This window comes from Pelodiscus sinensis, chromosome 1 (genome assembly GCF_049634645.1).
Source record: "Pelodiscus sinensis isolate JC-2024 chromosome 1, ASM4963464v1, whole genome shotgun sequence".
In the NCBI taxonomy this organism is placed as follows: domain Eukaryota; kingdom Metazoa; phylum Chordata; order Testudines; family Trionychidae; genus Pelodiscus; species Pelodiscus sinensis.
The window spans coordinates 242,491,292-242,517,209 of record NC_134711.1 but is presented as its reverse complement, the minus strand read 5'-3'; the positions used below and the strand labels follow the sequence as shown (position 1 = coordinate 242,517,209).

Genomic DNA, 25,918 nt, shown 5'->3' with positions numbered 1-25,918 from the left:
GCACAAGAGGGCCAGCGTAGACAGGTAAAAACTGTTTTGTGCAAAAAAGCCCCAATGGCGAAAATGGCGATCGGGGCTTTATTGCGCAAAACTGTGTCTAGATTGGCACAGACGCTTTTCCGCAAAAAGTGCTTTTGCGCAAAAGCATCTGTGCCAATCTAGACGCTCTTTTCCACAAATGATTTTAATGGAAAAACCTTTCCAATAAAAGCATTTGCAGAAAATCATGCCAATCTAGACGCAGCCATTCAGTTAACCACAACATACATTCATTTTTCATGCACATCATTTAACTTTCCATATTTCATACTTTGATTATATATTGAACTAGTTATTAAAACACAATCAAATATGCAAAGTTACCATTCTAAATTTGTATCTTTTCCCAGAATGACTATTATTTTCCCATTAGTCATATTGGTGTAATCAAGAATTTGCCATATTATGCTCTGATTAGAATTTTTTTTTGCTGTTAGATTTAATAAGCACATAATAGTAATCATAATGGAAAGTGACCTCCTCCTTCAGTTTTTCATGAAAAATTATGTCTTATCAACTTATTCCCTAGGAATCAAGAGCCGGTATATCTACATTTTCAGAAAGTGTATTTAATAGTTTTTTCCCTCCATGAATTTATCTCCACCCTTCTTGTAATGGAGTATATTACTCTGCTAATTGCCTGAAAATAAATAATTAGACACATAATTGGTCATTTGTGCACGCAGTTGCCTCAATCATTTGATTATGCATCCAGATTTGGAGTTTGGTTTTGCTCCCATTACAGGTGAATTTTTCATATTTCAGTTGGTCTCAGATTATGTAATAAGTGTTAACTAGCACATACATTTTCCACACACATTTTACTAAAAATGTGGGACTGCATATGCCAAAAAATCTCCCAATATTAAGATTCCAGACCACAGAAAAGTCAGGCTATTCGGAGCTAAGGCTTTGCACTTAACTGTGCTACCTTAGAGGTAGGCAGAGCTCTAAGCAATATGTGTAGTTAAGGTTGCTTTACTTTTCCCATTTTAACCACTCTATTCATTCATAGATTCAATTATGCAGTCAGAAGGAATTAATAGATCATCTAGTCTGACCTCCTATATATCATAGGCCATTAAATTTCACAGCTATCTCTCTGTTAAGTACAATGACATGTGTATGGCTAAAGCATATCTTGCAGAAAGGCATCCAGTCTTGACAAGAAGAGATGGTGGTGAATCAACAACGTCCCTTGAAAGCTTGTTCAAGTAGTTGTTACAAACTGGTGCCTAATTTCTAATGTAAGTTTTTTTTTCTAGCTTCAGCTTCCTTTTTAAAATGTGTTCACCAGAACTGGATGCATTATTTCAGTTTTGCTCTTACAGTTTTGCCTGAGAGGTGGCAGAAGTCCAGGTAATGCACTAAAATGATCTGAGTTCTTTCTGGAGGTATTTGCAGAGCCGTAAGAAGTGAATCGGCAAGCAACGTGACAATTTCCTAGAGGGCTAATTGCTGAAGGACTAACAAGAATCAGTCTAAGATTGTTGATGGTGTCCATGGAGTAGCTGGAGCTGATGGATCACTGCTTCTGGGCCTGATAAAGAAATGCTGGCTGGTGGAATCATATTGTAATGCAGGGTTGGGATGATGAGCAATGACTACAAAGCTTTCAGATGCACATGAGCACGTTAATGGATCTGTGTACTGAACTCGTCCCAGCACTGCTCAGGGATACCAGAATGAGAGCTGCACTAAAAGTAGAGAAGAAAATATCAGTCCCATTGTAGAAACTTGCAATGCAGGATCATTAACAATCACAAGGAACTCATTTTGAAATTGAGAAATCCATTATCATGCAAGTTATCAGGGCCATTAATTGTCTCCTGACACACAGGACTATGGACTCAATGCATAGGACATACTGGATGGATTTGCAGAAATGGGATACCCAAACTGCAATGGAGTGACAGGTGGAATGTATATCCCTATTTTGATACCAGACCCACTTCCTATAGAGTACATCAATAAAAAGAACTTTGCATTAACCACAGAGGATGCTTTGCTGACATCAATTTTGCCTGGTCAGGAAACATGCCTGATGTTCACATTTTCAAGAACACGGGACTGTTCAGAAAACTAAAGCAAAGACTTTCTTTTCTGAATAGCACATTACCATTGGCAATGCTGAAATGCCATTGGTGATGTTGGGTGGGCGCACCTCTGGCTCATGAAGATGTACACTGGACACCTTGACAACAGCTAGGAACCTTGACAGCACCTTGACAGCAGCTTTTGGGAGTGTGAATGGATGCTAGTGTTGTTTACTCACATGATTGGATGTCAGTGAAAAACACAGCCCAGCGGTTAAAGCTCCCTGCTGTGTCCAGAATAATATCTGAGAAGCATGGGGGAAAAGTTGTCAACAGGGTGGAGATGAAGCAATTGTCTGGTGAGATTGAACAACCAGACATAAGGACTAATAGAGGAGCTCAATGTATCACAGGGAGACTTTGAAAGAACACTTTCGTAATGAGCCACAGGTACATGTAGCAGTTTACTGGTCTCTACCTGGTCCAGAGGTTTGGTGGCCGGTTAGGAATTCTGTGGTGCTTGGTGCACAATTTGAAATTGTCAGTGCACCTATTAATTGTGCAGTGCTTGCTGTCCATTTATGATGATTATACCATGTTACTGACTCCATGACTTGTGCACACTGTAAAATAACAAGTAGGCGGGTGCATTCTGAAGTGTTCGGCACTCTGTAGCATGTGTTGTGAACTACTAAAAATGAAAATGTTTCCAAATAATACAATTTTATTAATTAACAAGAACAGTGCAAAAATCTGTGCAATTTAAGAAGAACTACATTAAAAACCTAATATATTGGTGGAATAGAAACTAAGAGAAACTACACATACAGCCAGTGTGGCTCTCACAGGTCACTGTGAGTAAAGCTATCGTTGTCTTTAATACTCCCCCCGGGGAAAGGGTATAGGGCTAAGGATGCAGACTCAGATACTATATATAATTTGAGGGCTCAGGAGGTGCTGTAATGGAAAAATCCAGAGACTTCAAAGGGAGACAAGCCCACGGCTGCTGAAGAAATAGGTCCAAAAGAGTCTGCAGCATCTGTGTTTCCTGCCAGAGAAGCCCCATTATGTTCTGATGCATCTCCTTCTCGTCTTCCTGCTGACACTCCTGGACTTTTCTCCTTTTCTTTATCCAGGCTCTCTGCAGTGTTCACTCTCCAGGCTCTATACTCAAAGGCGGAGGTAGCATTGGCTTGCAGAATCTCATTGAACATGTGACCCCAAGTCCTCTTCTTTTTCCTTCTCATCTGGCTCAGACATTCTGTGGATGGGGAAGGGGAGCTCCTCAAGGCTGCACCAGGAGCAGCTGCAGATAAAACACACAAATGTACCACTGTCAGTATAGTCACAATGGAAAGTGAAAGTTAAGATTCAGAGGTCCGTCCCTTGCCCCCTAAAGTTTTAAACAAGACATGCTTATTGACATTTCTGCTTTGGAGTACTTGTTCATGGCACCAGCCATGGCACCAAACATGGTGAGGATGGCCCACTGGGGTGAGAGAAGTCAGGAGGCAATTGCTGCATTGCATGAAATTATGAGTAAAGGGCAATGGACTGAATGATAGCACGATTTCCCACAGGTGCTGGTGATTTTAGCTGCTAACTCACTTTTGAGCATAACAAAGGTATAGAAAGCACATCTGCTGCTGGCATCCTAAAGTTTCTAGGGGCTCTTATGCTGCTAATCTGTTTATTGCAATAATGCCTAGTGAAGTTATCGCTGAATGGCATAGGATAGGAAGGTGTCCTGCTGCTATTCCCTGGCAAACTTTGGGAGAAGATTGCAGAGTATCTCCATGAAAGTTTCACCGAGTTTTCTCAGGAGGAGTTAAGGGAGATCCCTGTGCACTTAAAACAAACTGCTCTGCATCTCCTCCCCTACCAGCCCATCTAATTCTCCAGGGGAATGAAAAGAGGATAACTGTGCTACCTCTCCTTGGTGTACCAGTATGAGTAAATTAGCACAAGTAAATTATATAAAATTGATACTTGTGTTCTATTAAGTTGGGGGCACCATCAGTGTAGTAGAAAATAAATGTGAACTCTTACCCGAGGTTCCTTCCCCTGCATCAGGCTTGCCTGTGCTCGACTACCAGGACTGACTGGACAGTGGTGGAGTCTCAAAGAGGTCCTGGCACACACAGCATAACTGGAGTCTCTGGTCGCATATCCCCCATCCTCCTCCTTGTCCTCCTTATCCTTGATGTTCATGTTAGGTGTTCATATAGTGTTCATGACTGTGACTTGGGCCCCTTGGAAGTATCCATGGTAGTCTGTGGCTCAGTACTGCATTAACTATTTCCCTGGCCTCTGATATGTCTGCTGCAGTTCATGCAATACTGTGCTGGTTTCTGTTGTACCCCTTTTCCTGCATTCCCTGTGCAATCTGCTCATAGTTGTCCATGTTTCTAGAGCTGGTCCATAGCTGTGCTTGCATACAGTCTCTTCTTCCCACAGGCACAGGAGATCCAATATCTCCTGTCTACTCCAAGCCTGAGCACATCTGGAGTAGGTAGTTAACAAGGCAGCCACTAGGCAATTGCACATGACAATGGATATCTACGAGGTATCTTTACCAACGTATACAATCAGGAAAAAAGCAATTAAAAATGCATAGGGTTTTAAGGAGAAGGGGGGCATTCCAGTCTCCAGAACCCTGGGTAGTGGAGTTCACAGTTATGTTAGCAGCAATCCCTCAGTTTGAAGATGATCTCTGCCACAGATTGACATATGGGTCCTTAAATGAATCAAGAGTCTGATTCTATAACCACGGATCTAGCTATATTAAGTACAGATATTTCTTGGCAGGTCAGCTGTCTTCTGGGAGGAAGTTCTTTCTTTTTCCTTCCTTTTTCCTCTGTTTTCAGTTTTAAGGGTAAGTTTCTTCTCCTCAAAGCAGGCCACTACTTGGGGGAGGATGTGGGGCCACTGAGGTCAGTTGGTGGCTTACCTCTCCCAGCTTGTAGTGACCACATCAATTTTCTTCAAATACATGTTCAGTATGTCCTTGTATCATTTCCACTGACCACCGCTCATCCCTGACCAGAGGTGAGCTGAAAGTAGAGGGCTTTTTTTGAGAGGTGACAATTTGGTGTCAGTGCAGATTGGCCAACCCAGTAGGATCTTTGTTTCAATGCTGGTGGCAGTAAGGATGCTAGCATTAATGCAGAGTCTTCCCACTTGATACAAATGATCTTCCAAAGCCATCATAGCTGGTACCTCTCCAGACTCTTGAGTTCCCAATTATGAACCAAATGATCAGTGTCAGGCATTGTGGGTCAACTGCTGGAGGACCATTAGGGTCAACATAAGTAATGCAGTGTCTACACTTGTGCTGTGTTTACTTCAGTACATTGAACATAGCTCAATGCCACTCTGGGAGGTAGTGTTATTCCATCTCTCTAACAGGTTACTTTCATTGGTTGGAGACAAAATTTGAACATAGACACATATAAAACTAGGGCAATACAAGGGGATTTACTTCAACCTTACGCTGTCATCTAGATCAAGTCTGAGTTTTATTGCTTGCTCCTTTCAGAGCTGAGTGTTAACTCTGAACACGTGAGTTCTTCTGTCTCTCTGACTACTAAATTGAGTAAGTTGTTACCTACTTTAACACATTATTTATAGAACTGAACATTCTTAATTAGTCTCTCTCTCTCTCATGGTTAAATAAGTATTAAATTATTTTATTGGTTGTTCTATCTAGCTGACTGTTGCTAGTTTTAATGTAACATTACAGCTTGGCTCTGGTAGGAAATCTCTAATTGAAACTGACATAGGAGAGTTATAAATAGTTAACAAAGGAATTGAGTTAGGAGGAAGAAGGATCAGCCTGAAGGAAGAACTAGACAGTGAAAGCATATGATACCACCAAGCTTCCCAATCACTGTAAGGCAAGACTTGCACTAACAGCTGTGGGAAATGACTGTTTAATTCCTTTGCTGTTAAAAAAAAAAAGGTTTGAAAGAAGACTTTGATTCTGCATAGCCAGACTACTCCTTTACCCTGGGAGAATCCTGGGTGAGTTGGGAGCAGCCACTTTTAGTACGAACGTTGCATGGAAAGTATAGTTAAGTGAGTGCACTGGCAAAAAGAGGCTCACACATATGATATTAAGTATCACATCAAGTGGTACACCAAGAATGGCATGCCATGTGTTGACAACCCATTTGTGTATGGTGGACCAAAGCTCTTTACTATCAAGAAAAAAAACAGTCTTTCAGTTCTGAGATAGATAAAGATGTCGGAGAGATGGATGCTTTTGGTGCTGTCTACGTAGCAGTTATTTCGAGATTAAACACTTTTCCGCCCAACTTCCCTTACTATTCATACAGTTATGATTACAGGAGTCGGAGTAAGCATTCCTCCAGCTCGATATTATTTTGACATAATTGCTTATGTGTAGACGTGGACTATGTTATTTCGGAATAACATCAGTTATTTTTCACAAGGTCTCATAGGCTATACCTGCACAGCAGAGTTATTTCTGCTGTGTAGACGTAGTCTGTGGGACCTTATGAAAATATAAGTTCTCAATAGTATTGTGATTCATATCTGAATACAATCGAATAGTGCATATGTGCCAACTGAAAAACAAGCTAATGCAAACCTTGCATGGTCTTCCTAAGCCAGAACCTACTGACAATGTGACTGGTACCTTATGTCAGCAGAGTTCATTCAACATACCAGTCATAGATACATGGCTATGGTGGTGGAATTATATTATTTTATGGACCTTCCAAACATTCAGGCTGTCTCTAAACGACATCCCTTTTTTTGAAAAAGGGGTGTAAATTAGACACTTTGAAATTGCAAATGAAGTCAGTATTTAAATTTCCCATGCTTCATTTGCATAATGATGGCTGCGTTTTTTTTCTAAATGGGGCTTTTCAAAAGAAAAACCACTGTTTAGATAGGGATCGATTGAAAATAAAATCCTTTTTTGAAAGATCCTGTACTCATTTTTTCAGGAGTACAGGATCTTTCGAAAAAGGGTTTTATTTTTGATTGATCCCCATTTAAACAGCCTTTTTTCTTTTGAAAAGTCCCATTTTGAAAAAAACTGTAGCCACCATTATGCAAATGAAGCTCAGGAAATTTAAATCCTGGCTTCATTTGCAATTTCAAAGTGTCTAATTTATACCCCTTTTTTGAGAAAAGGGATGTAGTTTAGACACAGCCTCAGTGGACTGAAGAATTTTTTCAGTAGTTAACTCTTGAGGTCTAACCCTAATTGTCTTGTCTGTTGGGGTTAAAACCATAGAAAGTGAGTCTTAGAGAGTCCCCAGGAACACTAGCGGAGCAGGAAGTGTTGGCAGAAGGCCAGGAGAACCAATGGAAACAGAGTGTGAGCTTCTGAATTGGAAGCAGTGGCCTTCTTATTCTTTTGTATTGCCATTGCAGAGCCTGGGAAGACCCAAAATGAGTTTGGCAGCCAGGCACAGTGAATTCAGTGATATCCATACTAAACCTTGGAACAAAAGACACATGAGTAGAACTGGGAATGATTACTCAAACACGATCAGGTTATTTTCTTTATTGTGGGGTTTGCTAGACTTTTCTGTGTTGAGCACATGTAACTACCTCCTTACACTGTAACTCTCCAAACTGAATCCCATTAAAGCAATTCTATGTTTTTAATCCTTTTTTTTAGTTGTTCTATAACAACTAGCAAGCAAGTAATGTTTCACCAAGTATGTTCCTTTTTGTTGTTGTTGTTGTTGTTAAAAATACTCACTGTTTTAGGACAATGATTTGATTCCTTCATCCTGGAAGGTGGGAAGTTCTGTGTGGCATGTGCCTAAGACTGCAAAACCAAAATACTAAGAGAAATTACAGTTTTCAAGCTCGCAGAGAGCTTGAGAGTACCTCACATGAAGAAATTCCCAAGTGCATCTTCCTGGGCTTTCAAAAGGGTTTTGTATTTGGATGATGGTTGTGATACTAATTCAAGGCCAGGGAATCTGTGATTTTAACACAATCTTTCAGTGGCAAGATATTTTTAAAGTCTGTTGTGGGCACCCACCTTCTGAACTTGACATAGGAGTGCCAGAATGGAGAAACAGCCTTGACAAGCTGAGGTACAAGTTCTTGACAAATCAGAAAATTAACACCTGCAAATATTTGGCTGAGTAATTCAGTATAGGCTATGGAGAAAACTGGACTTAACGACAAAGTTACTTTGTGTGTTTGACATGTATGCAGATGAATGAATTAAAATATCCAGAAATAAGAGACTCCATGTATTGTATCTGTCCAATAAAAAATCATTGACTCCATGAACATCTCCAGTGTCAACATGAAGAATCTACTGTCTGACATTTGCACGAAGTTAACTATATATCTTGCAGGAAAAATGCTCCATCACATGAAGAATTGCTCAAGGAAGGTCATTATTGCATGGCGTAATGAAGCCTCTGCCTCACATTGTTCTGTGAAGTTTCTCTGTAGTTCCTGCAAGGGTCTGAAACTCAAATTGTGTTGTATGCCATCAATGCCACAGAGAAAGGTGTTACTAAGTTCTGGATTGCTGCACAAGACACAGATGTTTTAGTGCTCTCTGGGAGATACTAGCCAAGATTTCAGCAAGATTCTGGTTTTGTGCCTGCTGCTAAAGAACAGAATTGCTGTTCTTTATATCCCTCAGTTATCACTCAGATCAGTAAACGTCACTGCACTTCCACATCCTTGTAAAATGCAACATGTTTGGAATACTTGCTGGAAAGACCAAATTACTTATTGGAAGACATTTGATTCAGTATCTGACAACTCTAGTCTTCCTCTGGAGCTGCTCAGAATGGCTGAGACAGTCATTGAGGAGTTTTCCATCTGAAGACTAACTTTACTATGCTTTCAGAATTATATAGGTGGATGTTTTCCAAGAAACAGATGAGCAGAGAAAAAACATCATCAAGGTGTGAATTTATATCTGCTATTAAGAGAGTAAATTATAAAACAAAAGAATGGATCTAGGATTATAAAGTGCACCTAAACTACACGTCTGCTGACATGGATGGGTCTTGGCGGATGGACTGATCACAACAGTTTTGCCTGAAATATAATAAGCTTCCAAATCAATCCTTCAGCTAATCAAAGCTTGTTTGCAAAGACCAGATGCCTATCGCTCTGTAAGTGTTTGGCCAGCAGCCCGCCAGGTATGGAGATGTAAGTATGGCCCAAAGGATCAGTCTGATATGTCTAATGGTGGTACTTTAGACGGAGATGACATGGATGTTGACCTTGTTGAATCAATGTTTTCAGTTCTACATGTCAAAGTTAGCATCTCTAGGTTTAACATAGATCAATTTTTTTAATGTAACTAATGCATTCCTATATCATAGTATAATAAATAACAATAATTCCAAAATATTGTATTGAATATGTGCAGACAAAATTGTTCTAGTTTTGTCATATTTGCTACTAATGTGTTCATGGGAAAAGGGCTTTTGAATGATCCCCAACTTGGTCTATTTCTGATAACACCATATTACCGACATTTCCCTGAACTGGAGGGTGTGGAGCTGAGGGCAGGGGGCCAATTAGTCTCCATTGTTATAGCTCAGATGCTGACACCATTAAATTATGATTCTGCAGATTTGTATTAATCAAATGATACCTCCTTTGCCTTTCTATCACTAAAGGACTATGAGGACCTGGCATCTGCTATTCAGTTTCCTGACCTCTCAGCTGGACTACAATACCACAGAATATGCAAGCATGAAAACTTCAGCATTTAGGAAACTCCAACTGGTACAAAATGCTGAATTACAGCTTCTCAGCCATACAGACTACTGTGAGCACATCTCACCTGTCCTCTGATCTCTGCATTGGCACAGAATTTCAAATCAAGCTCAAAATCTTCTTATTTTCAAGTGTTTAATGACCCAGGTCCCGAATACTAAAAAATAGTTTAAAACTCCAGGACAAAAATGGTGGTCAACAACATGACTCCTCTGGTACATTGGAACTCTCCATAATAAGAGGAAAGCTCAAGTGTGCCAAAAGTGAAAATAATTTCCCCAGGAACTATCACATACCTCACTATCTTCCATCGCAAGCGCAAAATGTGTTTTTTTCACTTTGCCTTCTGTAATAAAGAGACGGCAACAAGGGGTATGTCTACACTACCCCGCTAGTTCGAACTAGCGGGGTAATGTATGCATACCGCACTTGCTAATGAAGCCCGGGATTTGAATTTCCCGGGCTTCATTAGCATAAGCGGGGAGCCGCCATTTTTAAATCCCCGCTGCTTCGAACCCCGTGTAGCGCGGCTACACGGGGCTCGAACTAGGTAGTTCGGACTAGGGTCCTATTCCGAACTACCGGTACTCCTCGTGAAACGAGGTGTACCAGTAGTTCGGAATAGGCACCCTAGTCCGAACTACCTAGTTCGAGCCCCGTGTAGCCGCGCTACACGGGGTTCGAAGCAGCGGGGATTTAAAAATGGCGGCTCCCCGCTTATGCTAATGAAGCCCGGGAAATTCAAATCCCGGGCTTCATTAGCAAGTGCGGTATGCATACATTACCCCGCTAGTTCGAACTAGCGGGGTAGTGTAGACATACCCAAGTATATTTAACAAAACAGCAATGACATGACAACCCACCACCAACAAAACAAAAACACTGTATCACCTACCAAAACAAGACACTCCATTCCACTTACTTCTACCTATACAGATGTATAGTCACATTATTTAATGAACTACAGAAAGGCACCAGGATACTATGTTGATGAGCTCAGTATAAAACCATATGCACACTAGAACAGGAAAAAATGTTGAATAGCATTGGGACTCACACCTAAAGTCCCACCAGAAACATTCTGTTCTGTGAGTTCCCATAGATAGATACTTTTTGAGAGCTGCCAGTCACTTCATAAGCCACTAAATGTGTTCTACTGATATTATATACTGCCAATTTTTAATTAGAATTACTAAGTACTTACTAAAATCTAATGATATTACATCTATACAACTGTCTTTATCAAATTGGCAAATTCATCAAGAATGAAAATAGGTTTATTGGACATGATTATTTTTCATAAAATAATATCGACTAGAATTAATTATATGTCTATCCTTCAATTAAATCATATATCAGCTTTTCCACTAATTTGTAATAATGGATGTCAGACTCACAGGCCTTTAATTATTGGGGTCAATTAGCGTTTTTCAAACAATTATATAACATTAGCCCCTTTGTTTTCTGGAATTTCCCATATAATCCAAAATGTATTAAAAATTTTAATGCCAGTGTGCCTGAGATTTTATCAGCCAACACTTGTAGGACTTCTGGGTATAAGAGGTCAACCTACTCATTTAAAAATGTCTATCCATTGTAGATGCTGTGGAATATTCTCCTCAGTTACTAATGGACTGAAAAATACTTAATCATCTTTATGTGATAGAATCCTACTTATTTCTAAGTAGGTAACAGAAATATTGACTGAACACTTCTGCCTTTTCTATATCAGAAATACCTATGTTACTATCTCCAGCTTATAATGGACCTATATTTGGATTTCTCTTGTATTTAATATACTGATAAAACACCTTGTCATTAATTTTGCCAGCTTCCCTTATCAATATGAATTAGAAATTATCAAGTGTAGAAAATTGATATCTATTCACCCTTTTCTTATATATTGTGTTTATATAATTTCTAATAGATGCCTTCATTTTTCCACTGTGTTAGGATAGACATTTAGCTAAAGTTATTCTCTTTCTTGATTGTGAAATCCTGTCTTTATGGCCAGGGCTGAAGACAGACTTCACTCGGCTGGCAGGGGTAGGGTGGCCCTGGCTCCTGAAAGGGATGCGGCCTTAAGCATAACTAGTGGAGCTAGAGGCTAGCCTTTAGTCAACCTTTCCACACCACCAGGTTCGCATTGCTTGAGGTTCTAGCCGCTGCTGCTGCTGAGGAAGAAGCACGGGTGGCAGCTGGGACTTCCAGGCCCTTTTAAAATGGTCAGACCTTGGGGAACTGCGCCCTTTGCCCTCCTTCCTGTCAGCAGCCCTGTTTATGGCCATTCAATATGCTTGTTTTAAAAAGCTCTCCCTTTTCATTTATTCTAAATTTTTCCTCCCAATCAATTTCATCCATAATTTTCCTTAGCTGAAGGAAAATAGCTCTATTGAATCACTAAGAATATATATTAATGTGTGGTGCTGACCTCTTTTGCTTATATTGAATGTAATAAAAAATACATATGTAGTTGTGTCATGATCACTAGTCCATACACAACTACTAACTTGCACTCCACTAATGAATTCCTCTATAACTATCATAATGAGGACCAAAACAAAGTTATTCTGTATTAGGCTGTATTGAGGCAGACTGCCCTGCCATGGGCCAGGAGTGAGGGGAACCCCTCACTGCGTGCTGGTAGTGGAGGTAGGTCATGCTCACCCCTCCTGCCAGAAGTCAGTGGGTGAGCCAGTAAGTATAAAATGCAAGTCTTGAAGTTTAGTTGGGCAAAAACCCAATGGTTCAGTATCATCTGTCTTCTCCCTTCTCTTATTTATGGGACTGAAAGTATCACTGAGAATATCACTTGTACTTTACTCTTCTTCAACTCCCTTCTAACATTCTGAAGTATTTATAATCTGTCATTCCAATTGATGACAACTCATTCATTCCAATGTGTATCATTACCAGTGGAGATTTGCCAAATGACTTCACAATCCTATACACGCTTATGGGTTTTTTCCTTTTACTCCAGTGAGACAGTACACTTCCCTATTGTCTTTGTCCACTTTGGAATTCTATATCCCCTTTTCCTTTTCTTAATTGGAGTCACCGGTGATGACTCTATAACTTTCCCAAACTTCAACACTTCAATCTGAACTTTTCCATGCTTAATCTGTCCCACATTTTTTTTTTCTGAACTTTTAGGCACAAAGGGTTCAGGATTTTTGAGAATGAAATGAATGAAAATAGGCAAATGCTATCAATGCAAAATGATGTTTTGACCATTTTTTTTATCTGTTCAAGCGTCTCTGGGTGGGGCACAAGGCTTTAGAATTAGTCAGAGAATATAATCCTGGTGTTAAGGAGATGTCTTCTGCCAGATAAAAATCTGTCCAGATTTGTATGATTTGTAAACAACAGGAAATCTTCTGTAGCACATATGCAGTAAAAGGTATTCCACACTTGTTTCTTAATTATCTGAATAGTTCAGCTGTATCACACATGCTGCCAAATCTAATGTGCCAGTCAATCCACTAGTGATGTGGAATTCCATATGCTTTATGAAAATATGCTTATGATAACGAACATGCCATAACTGAGATATACTTTATGCAAGATGGCTCATATAAGGTATCATTGGAAAGGTTAATATTTACTGAATATGGCTATGCCATTTGTATTCATGTATCATTTTTTGTCTCTGAAGGTACCTCTGTATCTGTATTTCATTATGCTTTTTTGCCTCACTCCCATTGCCTGAAGAGGGGCTGCAATGGAAAAGCCAGACAGGGCTAATGGCCCACAAACAAGTACAATGGGCTGTGAATAGGCTTGGCGTTCCTGTAGACCAGCGGTGGGCAAAAGGGCCTCTGCGGGTCAGATCTTCAGTGGATTAGACCCAGTTAATGCCTGGGGGCAGGGGAAGTGCCCAAAGTTTCCTCTGCCCTGCCCCCACCCTGTGAGGAGCGCGTGGCACATAGAAGCACCATGTGCTCCTGGCACGGCGGTAGGAGGTTTCACGTGCTCCCCTACCCCCAGGCCCTGATTGGTTTGGGGTTGGGGGAGCATGGGAAGTCTCCTCCCATCGCCAATGGCATGGGTGCTTAGTGGGAAGAGGGGGCAAAGGGCTCCCCCACACTCAGACCAATCATGGTCTGGCTGTAGGGAAGCCCCGGAAACATCTTGGCCACACCCTTTCTGTTTGAGGCCCCACCCCTTCTGCTGTGGCCCCCAGCAAAAAATTATTGCCCATCCTTGCTGTGGATGCTCAGCATCGATGAGTCAGTAGCAGTGTGTAGAGTTAGGCCTGATACTAACCTGCATCTTTGACTGCTGAACTGTTCTACAGGAGGGTAAAGGAAAACCAAAGAGTTCGTGCCCATGGAAATTCTATGGAAGGCAAGGGAAGAAAACACTCCGTCTTGAGCTTGCTTCACCACTACATGCCCACTCCAAAGAGATATTTGAAACTACCCGGAAACAAAAAGACTGTAACTGAAAAAGGGTGGAGGTAGGGAGAACTGCTGAACCAAGGGGAAATATCTAAGGTGAGAAATTATTATTTGCAACCTGTTTCTTTAGTAATTCTAACAGCTCGAGAGCTTTGTATTATTTTCTTAGTGTTCTTCTTTGTTCTGTTTGTCACTTCTTTATCCACTTAAAATGCACCTTTTTGTAGTTAATAAAATTATCCCTTGTTGATATTATAATCTAGTTTATGTAATTTCTAACAAGGGAAGGGAAGGCAGGAATCTGTGCATGCCTTTTCTATCTATTGCCTTTGATTCTTATCTACTTCATTTTAACTACTCAATCTTTAGGTGCTTACGTAGTCCCAGTTCCACCTTCCTGTTTTTCCCTTTGATATTTCTATACCCTCTGCTCCTTGTTTTCCACTCCCCTTTTTTCCTCCTCTCCCCTCTCTTTTCCCCTATTTATTTTGGGTCTGCACATCCTAAACTCAAAACTCCTGTCATCTGAAGAAGTGGGCTGTGCCCACAAAAGCTCATGATACCATCTATGTGTTTTGTTAGTCTATAAAGTGCTACCAGGCCATTTGTTATTTTTTAAGTTTATACCATTCTCAACAGTCTACACTGAGGAAGGAGGCTAGGTTCATATAACTTTGGGTTGGTACCCCAAAGGGTGGGGTGAACACCTGGGTTCTGGGGCATGTCCCTTAAGCTGAGTTTCCCAGGGCTGATCTCAGTGTCTGTAGATCCTGCCTGTGTTTTTTTCTGGAGGAGGATCTCATGCCTGACTCAGCAAAATCAGATGAAAGGGACCTAGGCTGGCAGAAAACGGAAGGCATAGTTGTGTGTCTGCACTTCAGGTGGCATCCCAAACCATCACCTCATTTGCTTGCTCTCAAAAAAAAATACCCTTCAGCTAAGCACCCATGCCATCTTGTAAATAGTTGTGAAACCCAGTAGTTTTCAATGAGGGGCAATGTGTACCTCTGGAGCTATGCAGAGGTCTAGATATTTGCCTAGTTTTACAAATGGCTACATAAAAAGCAGAGTCTAGCTCAAATTTCCAACAGACAATGACTTAAATTTCAATGTATAATATATAGAGTAGTATTAAGTACAGTATTTATATTTCCATTGATTTATTGTATAATTATATGGTTTAGATGAGAAAGCAAGAATATTTTCATTAATCAGATTTTTATATCTGATTTTTATAAGCAAGTTGTTTTTAAATGAGGTGAAACCGGGGGGAGGGAGGGTGTACAAGACAAATCAGATTCCTGAAAAGGGTTCAGTATCTGGAAAGCTTGAGAGATACTGGTGTTACTCACTAGTAAACCTACTTGGTTTTCCTCCAGCAACCAGTCCACATGCAGGCTATATCTACTGGTTTGAGTGGAATAGGTTTGGGCTGTGGCTACAAGGACACAGGCCATGATGATGACCCTTCTTGGCAACAGAATGATTGCACACAATAGAATATGACTTTTTTCAGATGCCTTATTTTTTTAAAAAAATAAACAAATTAATAAAACAGATAGGAAATAACACATATATAAAACCCTGATATAAAAAGAACATTATTATGGTCACAAAATGAAGGACTCAGAAATTAGAAAAATGGCAAAATTTAGATTGTATCACAACAGTGTGTGGTGATTCTTAAGTTACATGATCACAAATTGCTATTTTCATAGGACTCCTACCTACTGCAATGCCCAGAATGGGCATTATTGAATATTGCCCAGCTTATGAAATCTCTCGAGAACACAATTCATGGACTTGTGCCTACTCGGGTATGGAAATATAGTAGCCTCAGAAAATTAGTTAATAAAATCAGAAATCAAATCCAAGTCTCCAGCAAAACACTAACGCACTGTGCCACTAGACACAACATCAAATACATGGGGCAATAAGAGAATTCCAAAATAAAATGTATTAAAAATTGCAGTTGACATCACAAAGAAGTAACAGTCGTAGAACACTACATATTGTCAGGTGGTAACTGGTCCAACACCTGCTTAGCTGTAATAATCAGATAAAATGAGATCGGTTCAGAGCTAAAAGGCCATCTGTCGTCTGTCCCTTCATTTTCAATTTACTATGAAACCCCTGATTAATTATTCCCAGGATGCACTTATAAATCCACAGTAGTAATTGAGCTTATTATATGCTATTAACTTTAAAATGTTAAGCTATTGTGCAGGTGACGTGGATAGGCAGGTGGAGTTATTTGTTGTAGAACAGGGGTTTTCTTGAGAAGCGAATAAAAGATCCAAACTATTTAGAGTGTGGATTTATGAGTGTTCAGCTTATTGCTATAGTGTCAATTGCTGTGCTGCATGAAGCCTCACTTACCTCTCTCCCTTAGCAGGCTCAAAGCAATTGTGACTATAAAATAAACATTCCTAGTCAGAGTTTTACACCCTAATGTCCACTTGAATAGTATATTTAGATATGCCATTTTAATAAACCAGTTTTTCAAAAGGGGAAGCCTGAGGTTCACGCAGGAAAATAAATCAGAAGCAAAGCAATCTGCGGCTGTGCAGACAATAACCACAAGTGTGAATGAAAATTGTAATTGGTGCTATTACAGGAATTGTGCTTCTAGTGTCTCTGCAGTGGTGGTTTAAGCATGTATGGAGATAGGCCCTGATCTTGCAACTGGTTTGGCCATGGAGAACACCTACAACTATTCAGCATTTCTTAGGAGGCATGGAGACACTGAAATGGTGCAGGGGGCCGCTGGCACAGATCTAGCATAACTGCAGGACTGGGATCACAGATGTGCCATTGTTCATAATTTTTGTTTCATGTAGACCTCAGATCTGCTATCACTATACATCTGGATTAAAATATCCATAGTTTATCATTTCAAAATCAAATTCTTTCATTCATTACTGTTTTTCATGCCGTAATGCCAGGTCTGAAGTTTCAGTTAAAACATATTTGATTTACAATAATTGAGAACACAGAATGCATCAGAAAAAAAAGGTTTTTTGCATTTTTTTTTTCCTTCATGGGGATATCTTCAAAATGGATCCATTTATTTTGGTGAAAGTTTCTGAAAAGGCTCATCTCTGGGATCAGACTAAGCAGACAAAATGTTAACACATTTTAATAAAAATAATGAAAATAGCAGCCAATTTTTTTAAAAAGAGAGTTTGGGGCTTAAAGAACAGTCTTATGAGGGGTAAGAGTGGGATGATTTTACCTCTATTTAGGAAAGAGTTCCTATTGAGAAAAAGCATTTAAGTGCTTTCTTGTGTGGATTTAAGCATACTTAAGCATTTGCTTATTATGGCTACTGACTCAGGCACAATTCTTCCTAGATTTCTAAAGGAATTCATATTTCAACAGCAGCTGCCACCGCTTGAAACAGATGCCGAGTGTGGTTTCTCTTGACCCTAAACAATTCTTCTCGCTGGTGGAAAGGATGACAGATCTAAGGCTTTCCCCTCCATTCCCTACATTCTTTTGAGAAGCGAGCACAGTTGACGGTGCCAGCAGTATAGCTTTCCATGTTGCAGCTGTCTCTCATATATTCTTGACAGACCAATCTCAATCTTGCCTGAAGTATGGAAGTGCCTTCTCAATCTTACCTATGGTGCTGATGTAAAGTTGTAATATTGTAAGTGATATGGGGACTAGGTTTAGTCATCTGACATTATTTTGCATCAGATTATACAGACTGACTTCAGTGGGCTTTGGATCATCCCCTAATTTAATAAAGTGGATTGACTAGAATCTGATGATTTGCAGTAGCTCAGTGAGAACTAGTGGTAGTATAAATAATAGTGCAGCTGTGGTAGCAGAAGCAATGGAGCATGTTTTAGTTTTACCAAGCACAAGCCTTCCTGAAACTGTTGGATAGTATTTTGACATGGCTAAGACATGAAGCTGCTGCCAATGCTTGTGCTATGGTGGCTATGCTACTATTTGGACTTGTGCTAGCTCTTACCATGCTCTGGAAGTATGTGTGTACAAGCTGGGGAATCATACCCCTGCCGTGCTGTGTAGACGTAGACAAGTCAGTTAAAAAGCCAATCTTTAGAATTTAGTAATACAAGATGAACAAAGGAGCAGTATTTGTTACTGCCACCTTTAAATGGATTCGAGCTCCTTTTATACTCCACTTAAGAAACCTTAAAAAAATCATTTCTATTGGCAGAAGCAGCAGCAAAACAAACAACTCAAAAAATCAACAATTATGGCCAGCTTAGCAGGGGGACAAGTCCATCTGAAGTGTTTAATTTTACATATTACTCAGTGAGCGTGTGGTTTCAATTGAAAGCCTTCTTCAGGCACTTGACATGCATTCATACCCAAACTGTTCTCATTAACTTAGATGGTATGTGCGGGACAGATGTACCAACAGCTTTAATGAAGTGTTTTACATTCTAATTTACTCTCTGCAGAATAAATGAACTTGTTTTGAAGCAGTCTAACATAAAGCTCAGCATTTTAATAAATTATGTAAATGAGCCCTCACTACAGAGTTCATGTTTATCAGGCTACCATGCTATGGCAGCTGAGTTACTTGCTACCAGACCATTTGTTGTTTTTTTCTGCACAGACTAACTTGGCTATCCCCTGAAACTTTTTATTTACTGTACTTCCTACACATACATTGCCAGCTAGTTTCCCGATGTATATTTCTATGGAGCTGATTAGTGCCTTCTGGCCTCCTTATTTTTTTAGCACAAACAGGAGCTTCCCTTTCACCACCAGCACCACTGTTGAAAAGCAATGTTGCTTTCTCTCCAAGGCAGAGGCATCCTGCCCTCTCCCCAGAAATTCCTCTTCAAATTAATTCCTGAAATAGGTTTTTCCCATGGGAGAGAAACCTAACAAGTTTAGGATCTGAATGCAGATGTGTCACACATACACACTCACACAGACACACAGCTGCCACATTAACTTTATTAGATTACAGATAAGCACCATCCATGTCTTTTGACAGTGACTTTTTTGTGTTCTGATGTCTTGAAATAATACTGCTAAATATACTTTAAGAATTACAGAACAGTTTATATCAATTAGTATATTAAACCACTAATCTATATATAACTAGCCTCTGGAGTCAGTGAATGCTGACCCCTGCAATGTGATCACTGCTTTTTTGTAATCCTGACCCAGGCCATATGACTGAATCTAGGAAATGACAAAAAGTAGTCTTTAACCAACTCTTCTGAATGATACATTCAAAATATCTCCTCAAAAAGTGGTAAACAACCAATTCACAGTGTGATTGCCAAAATCAATAATGTCTCTTATTTGTTTATATTCTGAACAAAACCAAAGCAAACAATGAAGGAAAAAAATGCCCTAAACAGAAATGTATACATTGTACTCACAGTTACTCAACCCTTCACCCCAGCCTCTGTTTGATGCAACTAGTTGCTTGTTTTATTTTAATTTACATTGTCAGCTCTTCAGGAAGAGATCTCTTACTACCAGTTTGCATAATACCCAGCAATCTGATTGGTGTAACTCTAATGCAAATATATAATAACAAAAATAATAAAGTAAAAATCATGTGACAAGCACCCCACATTTGTGGACCATCAAGTCACTGGAAATGCACAAGTTTCATCCAAAGACCATTTCCTGTCTGCAGAAATCCAGGAATACTCAACTAAAGTCTTCTACCTAGAAGGGGTTCTCCTATGAGGTCCAAATTCAAAGATGAATCTGTCCAGGAGACTTTTCTCTCTCCATTTCCATTAGTGGTACTGATGCTGCTATTGACATGGATACTCAATGACATAACCTCAATCTATCATAGAAGAGCAGCTGCCAGTTAACTTTTTGTTACACATGAATGATCTGACACTGAATTGGTGGTGACAAAGGAGTTGCAGAGAACGCTGGCATGCAAATTAAAATTGGTGAAGCTATAAAGCTACCGGTTGACTTGACTAAATGTGTGTTAGCACTTGGAACAAGGGGCCAACTGATACAATTAAATGGCACAGAAGTTCATGATAGTACTATCCAAGGTATCTCCCAGCATGTCCCCAATCAATGCTTTGGAATCAGGGAATTATTGCAGTTACAGTGTAAAGAATTCAAAGAAAATTCAGGGGAAAATATTACAGAGAAATAAGAAATACTCTAAGAAAAAAAATGAATGATTTGATTCAAATTAGCATGGGGCAATAGCAGTAAAATGGCACACTGCCAAAATGATCAAGTAGAATCAAAAGGAGAAGAAACAATTCAAACAAACAAAAATTCTGACGGTGCATCCAGTAATGAATATCAAATCAAGATGTAGCAAGGATGTACATTTGATGATATGATGGAGGAAAAAGACTACTATTTGTGGTGGAAGCCACAGACAATGAAGAATATAAACATCAAAATATACGAGGAGTTAATCAGAGTAAAAGATCATCAGGCACTGATAAAAAGTGATGGCTGAATGTACATCCAAGGCCAAGAAGGCATAAAAGGAGAAAGCAAATCAAATAAAGAATCAAAAGATTTGCACAGAAATCAATTCGGAGACAGTTGTGGAGAGAGAACGAACCCATTAGTGATCGAAGATTAACAAACTCATGGCTTGTAGAAGGTACCTCAAAAGAAAGACAGACAACCTCATTAAGAGTGCACAGGAGAAATCCTTAAGGCTTAATTAGGTTTGAAACAAAACTGATTGATAGAACTATTCTTCAAACTGCAGAATTTATTCCAAAAGGAAGGAGATTGTGGAGCATATGTTGAACACCGGCAGGAGCCTGACTGTGAGACAATATATGAACAGACACAACTAGGTTGGCAAGGGTCTGCACAGGAGCTTTTGTGACAAGTATGGATTTAAATGCACCATGCAGTATTATGACTACTGAATTGAAAGTGCTAGGAGAATGAAGATGATAAGATTTTATGGGATCTGGCAACTGTCATAGAACAAACAGTGCAGGCTAACAGGCCAGTCTAAGTCACTGTAGAAAAGACAAATAAGGCCATGCTGATTGCTATTGCTATGCCAGGAGAGAGAAATATACAAACAAGAAAATAGCAAAGTAACAAGAACACCGCCACAAAGTGTAATGATTAAGGAAAACTAGAACAATGACAACTGGTGCAGTTGGAGCAGTCCCTAGGGTCATGTCTACACTACTGATAAGATCAAAGCAGCCATAGTCGATCTTTCAAGGTTCAAACTGCTGAGTCTAGTGAAGACATGCTAGTTCGAACTGAGAGGGGGGGACTCCTGTTGATGCTGGTAGTCCTGCTTCTACTAGGAGTAAGGGAAGTCAAAGAGACAGTGTGCTTCCTTCGACTTCCTGAAGTGTGGACGGCACCAAAATTTGAATTAAGATACTTTGACTTAAGCTACTCAATTAATGTAGCTGAAGTTGCATATCTTAATTCAAACTTAATCCCTAGTGTAGACCAGACCTAAGAGTAAGAATCAGCAGCCTAAGAACATGTTAGGAGTACAAGACTTCACAATCAGTGATTTCCAGGAGACAGCACTTTTAGGCACCGTGAGAATGGTAAGGAACATCAAAGAAGAATGAAGCATGTGAGCACCTAAAATGTAGGAATTCTGCAGAGGGTTTAACAAAACTCCTGAATATTCAAACCTATATAGTTGTAGAAAGAAAGAAGGAAAGAAAGACCTTGGCTACGTCTATACTGTACCCTACTTCCACAAAAGCTTCTGCAAATGAAGCGTGGAGTAGAATATCACCACACTTCATTTGCATAATTAATAAGGGGGTGTTTTTGTGCAAGAGGCTTTTGCACAAAAGGAGCTGTGTAGACTGCTCCTTTTTGCACAATAACCCTCTCTTGCGCATGAGCTGTTCTTCCTCATTTTTTCAGGAAGAATGGTTCATGCACAAAAGGGTTTTTGTGCGCAAAAAGGAGCTGTCTACACAGCTCCTTTTTGTGCAAAAAGCCTCTTGTGCAAAAACGCGCCCTAATTAATTATGCAAATGAAGCATGGCAATATTCTATTCTGCACTTCTTTTGCATAAGCTTTTGTGGAAGACGGGTACAGTATAGATGTCGCCCTTGTTACTTCTTGCCTTGGGGATGCAGATGCCAGTTTCTAATGTTAGTCAAGTCTTTTCTTCCTGTATGTCTTAGTCATCTGCATTTTTGTTCTGTAATTTCCTCTTCTATCAGTTTCTATTTTGTCTTCCTCCAGAATTTCTTGTGATTTTTTTTTTATTTTGTCCATCTGATCTTGGGAATTCATCTAAGGCAACTATTTATGAAAATGCACAGATGGTAAAATCTTAAGTCTCCAGGTTGTAGCACGATATAATAAGATTGACTTTAAAATGGTATCATATATCAAAAATTTTGTTCTGAGGGTGAGATTGCTGTTTTTCCATATAACCTTTAGAATTACGAACTTTCATTATTCTAGCTTTATTATCTTTGATTACTTCACCTGTTATGCTTTCAAAATATATGAAATATAAGGGCTTTCCTATTTCAGCCTCAAAAATTTGTTTTTCTTTCCTTGTGCATGGATTCTCCTGTATTTTGTTTTCTCTGAGATGATTTTCAGCCCTAGGAATTGTGCATAGGCTTGTAGATCATTTGTTTTGGCTTGCATGTCTCTTTGGATATGGAATAACAAGTTGATGTCATCTGGAAAGTCAAAGTTCTCTAACTTCTATGTGAAAATCCATTGTATGCTGCATGGTTGGTCTGTGGTCTCATCTTATCTATTGCTAGTACAAAGATCATAGGGTATGTCTACACTACAGAGTTAGTTCGAACTAACTTAACTAAATTAGTTAATTCGAACTAAGCTAATTCGAACTAACGCGTCTAGAACTAAAAACTAGTTCGAATTAGCATTTTGCTAATTCGAACTAGCATGTCCACATTGAGTGGACCCTGAACCAAGGTTAAGGATGGCCGGAAGCAGTGTCGGCAGGGCATCAGAGGAGGACTTAGAGCGTGGAGCTGCTGTCTCAGGCTAGCCAAGGGCTGCGCTTAAAGGGACCCAACCCCCACCCCGGACAGACAGTTCTCAGGGGTACCTCGCTTGCAAACCAGTCCTGGCTTGGAGTGCCCGGAGTGCCTACACTAGGCACATCACAGCACTCGGCCATCAGACCGGCTGCACTTGCTGCAGGCTGCCATCTGGGGAGAGGGGGCAATTGGGGGGGCTGCAGGAGAGCTTCCACCCCCAGAAGCCCGCAGAGCCAGCCCAGTCCTCCCCAACGGGGGCTCGTACCCCATTCCTCCCTCACCTCCTTCCACTTACCCTTCCCTAGTCCCCCTTCCTGATGTACAAAATAAAGATAACGTTTCTTCCAACATTGACTCTGTCTTTATTGAACAAAACTGAGGGAGACCGGGAAAAGGAGGTGGGAGAGGGGAAGAGAGAGGCTGGGAGAGGGGAGGGCAACTAACATGATCAGGGGTTGGGAACAGGTCCCATATGAAGAGAGGCTACAGAGACTGGGACTGTTCAGCTTAGAAAAGAGGAGATGGAGCGGGGACAGGATAGAGATCTCTAAAATTAGGGGTTGGGTGGAGAGGGTGCATTCAGAAAAGTTCTTCATGAGTTCCCATAAAGAAGGACAAGAGGACACCAAAGAAAAGGAATGGGTAGCAGGCTTGAAACTAGCAAGAGAAAGTTGTTCTTCTTGACAAAGCAAATAGTTAACCTGTGGAACTCCTTGCTGCAGGAGGCTGTGAAGGCTACAACTAGAACAGAGTTTAAAGGGAAGTGAGATCAAGACATGGAGGTTGGGTCCATGGAGTAGTCTTAGCCAGGGGGTAGGAGTGGTGTCCCTGCCCAAAGTTTGTGGAAGGCTGGAGAGGGATGGTACGAGACAAATGGCTTGGTCACTGTCTTCGGTCCATCCCCTCCAGGGTTCCTAGGGTTGGCTGCTGTTGGCAGACAGGCTACTGGGCTAGATGGACCTTTGGTCTGACCCAGTACGGCCATTGTAAGCTCAGGGCTCAGGGTCGGGGGTCTCAGTGGACCCCCTTGATTTTCATGCACACCTGCTCCTGGGTGGCCAGGCTGGCAGCTCTCCTGCCCTAGACGGCCACTTTCCTGTGTCTAGTGCGGAGATCGTGGACGAGGTCCACGATGTCTGCACTAGCCCAGGAAGGTGCCCGCCTCTTGCGGTCCCGGGCAAGCTCCCGGGAGCCGCCAGCCTGGTCCCGGGAAGAGGGGGTGGGCTGGGGGACATCGGGTGGGTGGCTCTGTGCCGTGCCAGGTGCAGGGTCTGCTGGCTGGGTGCTGGCAGGCTTGCACCTGGCACGGGCACCGTAGCCAGCCCGTGGGCCTTTAAGGGGTCCGGGGCCGGTAGGGGGGCAATAGAGTTTTCCTGTTGTTGGCCAGAGTGGCCACCAGGGAAAGCTGGGGAGGGCTAGCCTCCCACTAGTTCGAATTAAGGGGCTACACAGCCCTTAATTCGAACTAGTAAGTTCGAACGAGGCTTAATCCTCGTAAAATGAGGTTTTCGTAGTTCGAACTAAGCGCTCCGCTAGTTCGATTTAAATTCGAACTAGCGGAGCGCTAGTGTAGCGCCTATGAATGTTAGTTCGAACTAACGTCCGTTAGTTCGAACTAACATTGTAGTGTAGACATACCTATAGTGACATAAGGCTTTCTTGTCTGAAACCTGTAGAAACCTCAGATGTCTTAATCTCTTTGCTCTTATGCATTGCTTGGCATAACTTATTTTCACAGAAACCCTGAATGATATTCTAGAAATTACAAATAAATAACTATAATAAACAGTAAAACCATTATTCCTCTAAAGAATACTTTTTCAAATCAGGAAGCAATAGTTTCTCATATCAGTGAAAGATACAAATATATGCATGTTTTAGTGTTTAAGAAGCCCAAAGGAGATATATGAAATTTTTAAAAGTATATTTGTTTTCAAAAGAACATACACATGTGAATGTCCTGGATTGCAAGTAGTTTTGGTGCTCCCAATGTTTTTCCGAGCGCTATCATGGATTTGATCTGAGTACATAACATCAAAGGAAAATGTCACATTCTGTGCTGGTGTCTGATGCCTGTATTTGAAGTCTGATTGTTTCTCTCATTAATATCTGAACAAGAAATACAGTTAAGTGAAGGATTTAAATATACAGATAGTTTAAAGAAAAACTGGTTTCAGTATTATTTTTCCATAGACAGAGGGTATTTTTATGCTGATATGATTTTAAAATGCTGTGCTATTTATGCTCTTCACAGTGAAAGAAGAGTTGACATTTTACAAAAGTGGTCCTTTGAAGTGGCTTATTGTTTGTGAGTTACTTGCCGACATCAACAAATTGCAAAGAGTCCAATACTCCTGCTAACTATTGACTATTCAATAGAAAGCTACATCAAATCCATTTTTAATCAGATAGCTGTCTCACCCAGTTATAATTTTTCTTGCAGTCTGTGGTTCTGATCCCAAAAAGACTTCAGCATGTACTTCAGTTGAGTCGTTGATTGGCTTTAGTTATTCACAGTGCATAATATTAAGCACGTGTAAATCTTGGATTTGTGACTTATGGAATTAAGATTTACACACACATGTTCACCCTGTTTCTACAGTCCTTGGATGAATTTAATCTATCCAGAACACCCTCACAGGGCCAGCGTGCCATTCATTTCTTATTTAAGTCTTTAGGATAGGTTTAAATTAAGACTTTTGTCTATGCCCTCTGTACAAAGGTGAATGT

The 25,918-nt window shown here is 40.4% G+C and overlaps 1 protein-coding gene across 2 annotated transcripts in view; it reads right to left on the bottom strand.

Moving 5' to 3' along the window:
• The window catches only part of NALF1 (NALCN channel auxiliary factor 1), a 433,683-nt gene that overhangs the window by 98,830 nt on the left and 308,935 nt on the right, over nt 1-25,918 (bottom strand). Inside the window, exon 3 of one of the 2 annotated variants that reach the window (XR_012900562.1) lies at nt 2,782-3,381. The exons of the other annotated variant lie outside the window; for it this stretch is intronic. The gene's annotated coding sequence lies outside the window, so the exon portion shown is untranslated. Of the gene's footprint in view, nt 1-2,781; nt 3,382-25,918 lie in introns of those variants that run through there. 2 annotated transcript variants of the gene reach the window in all.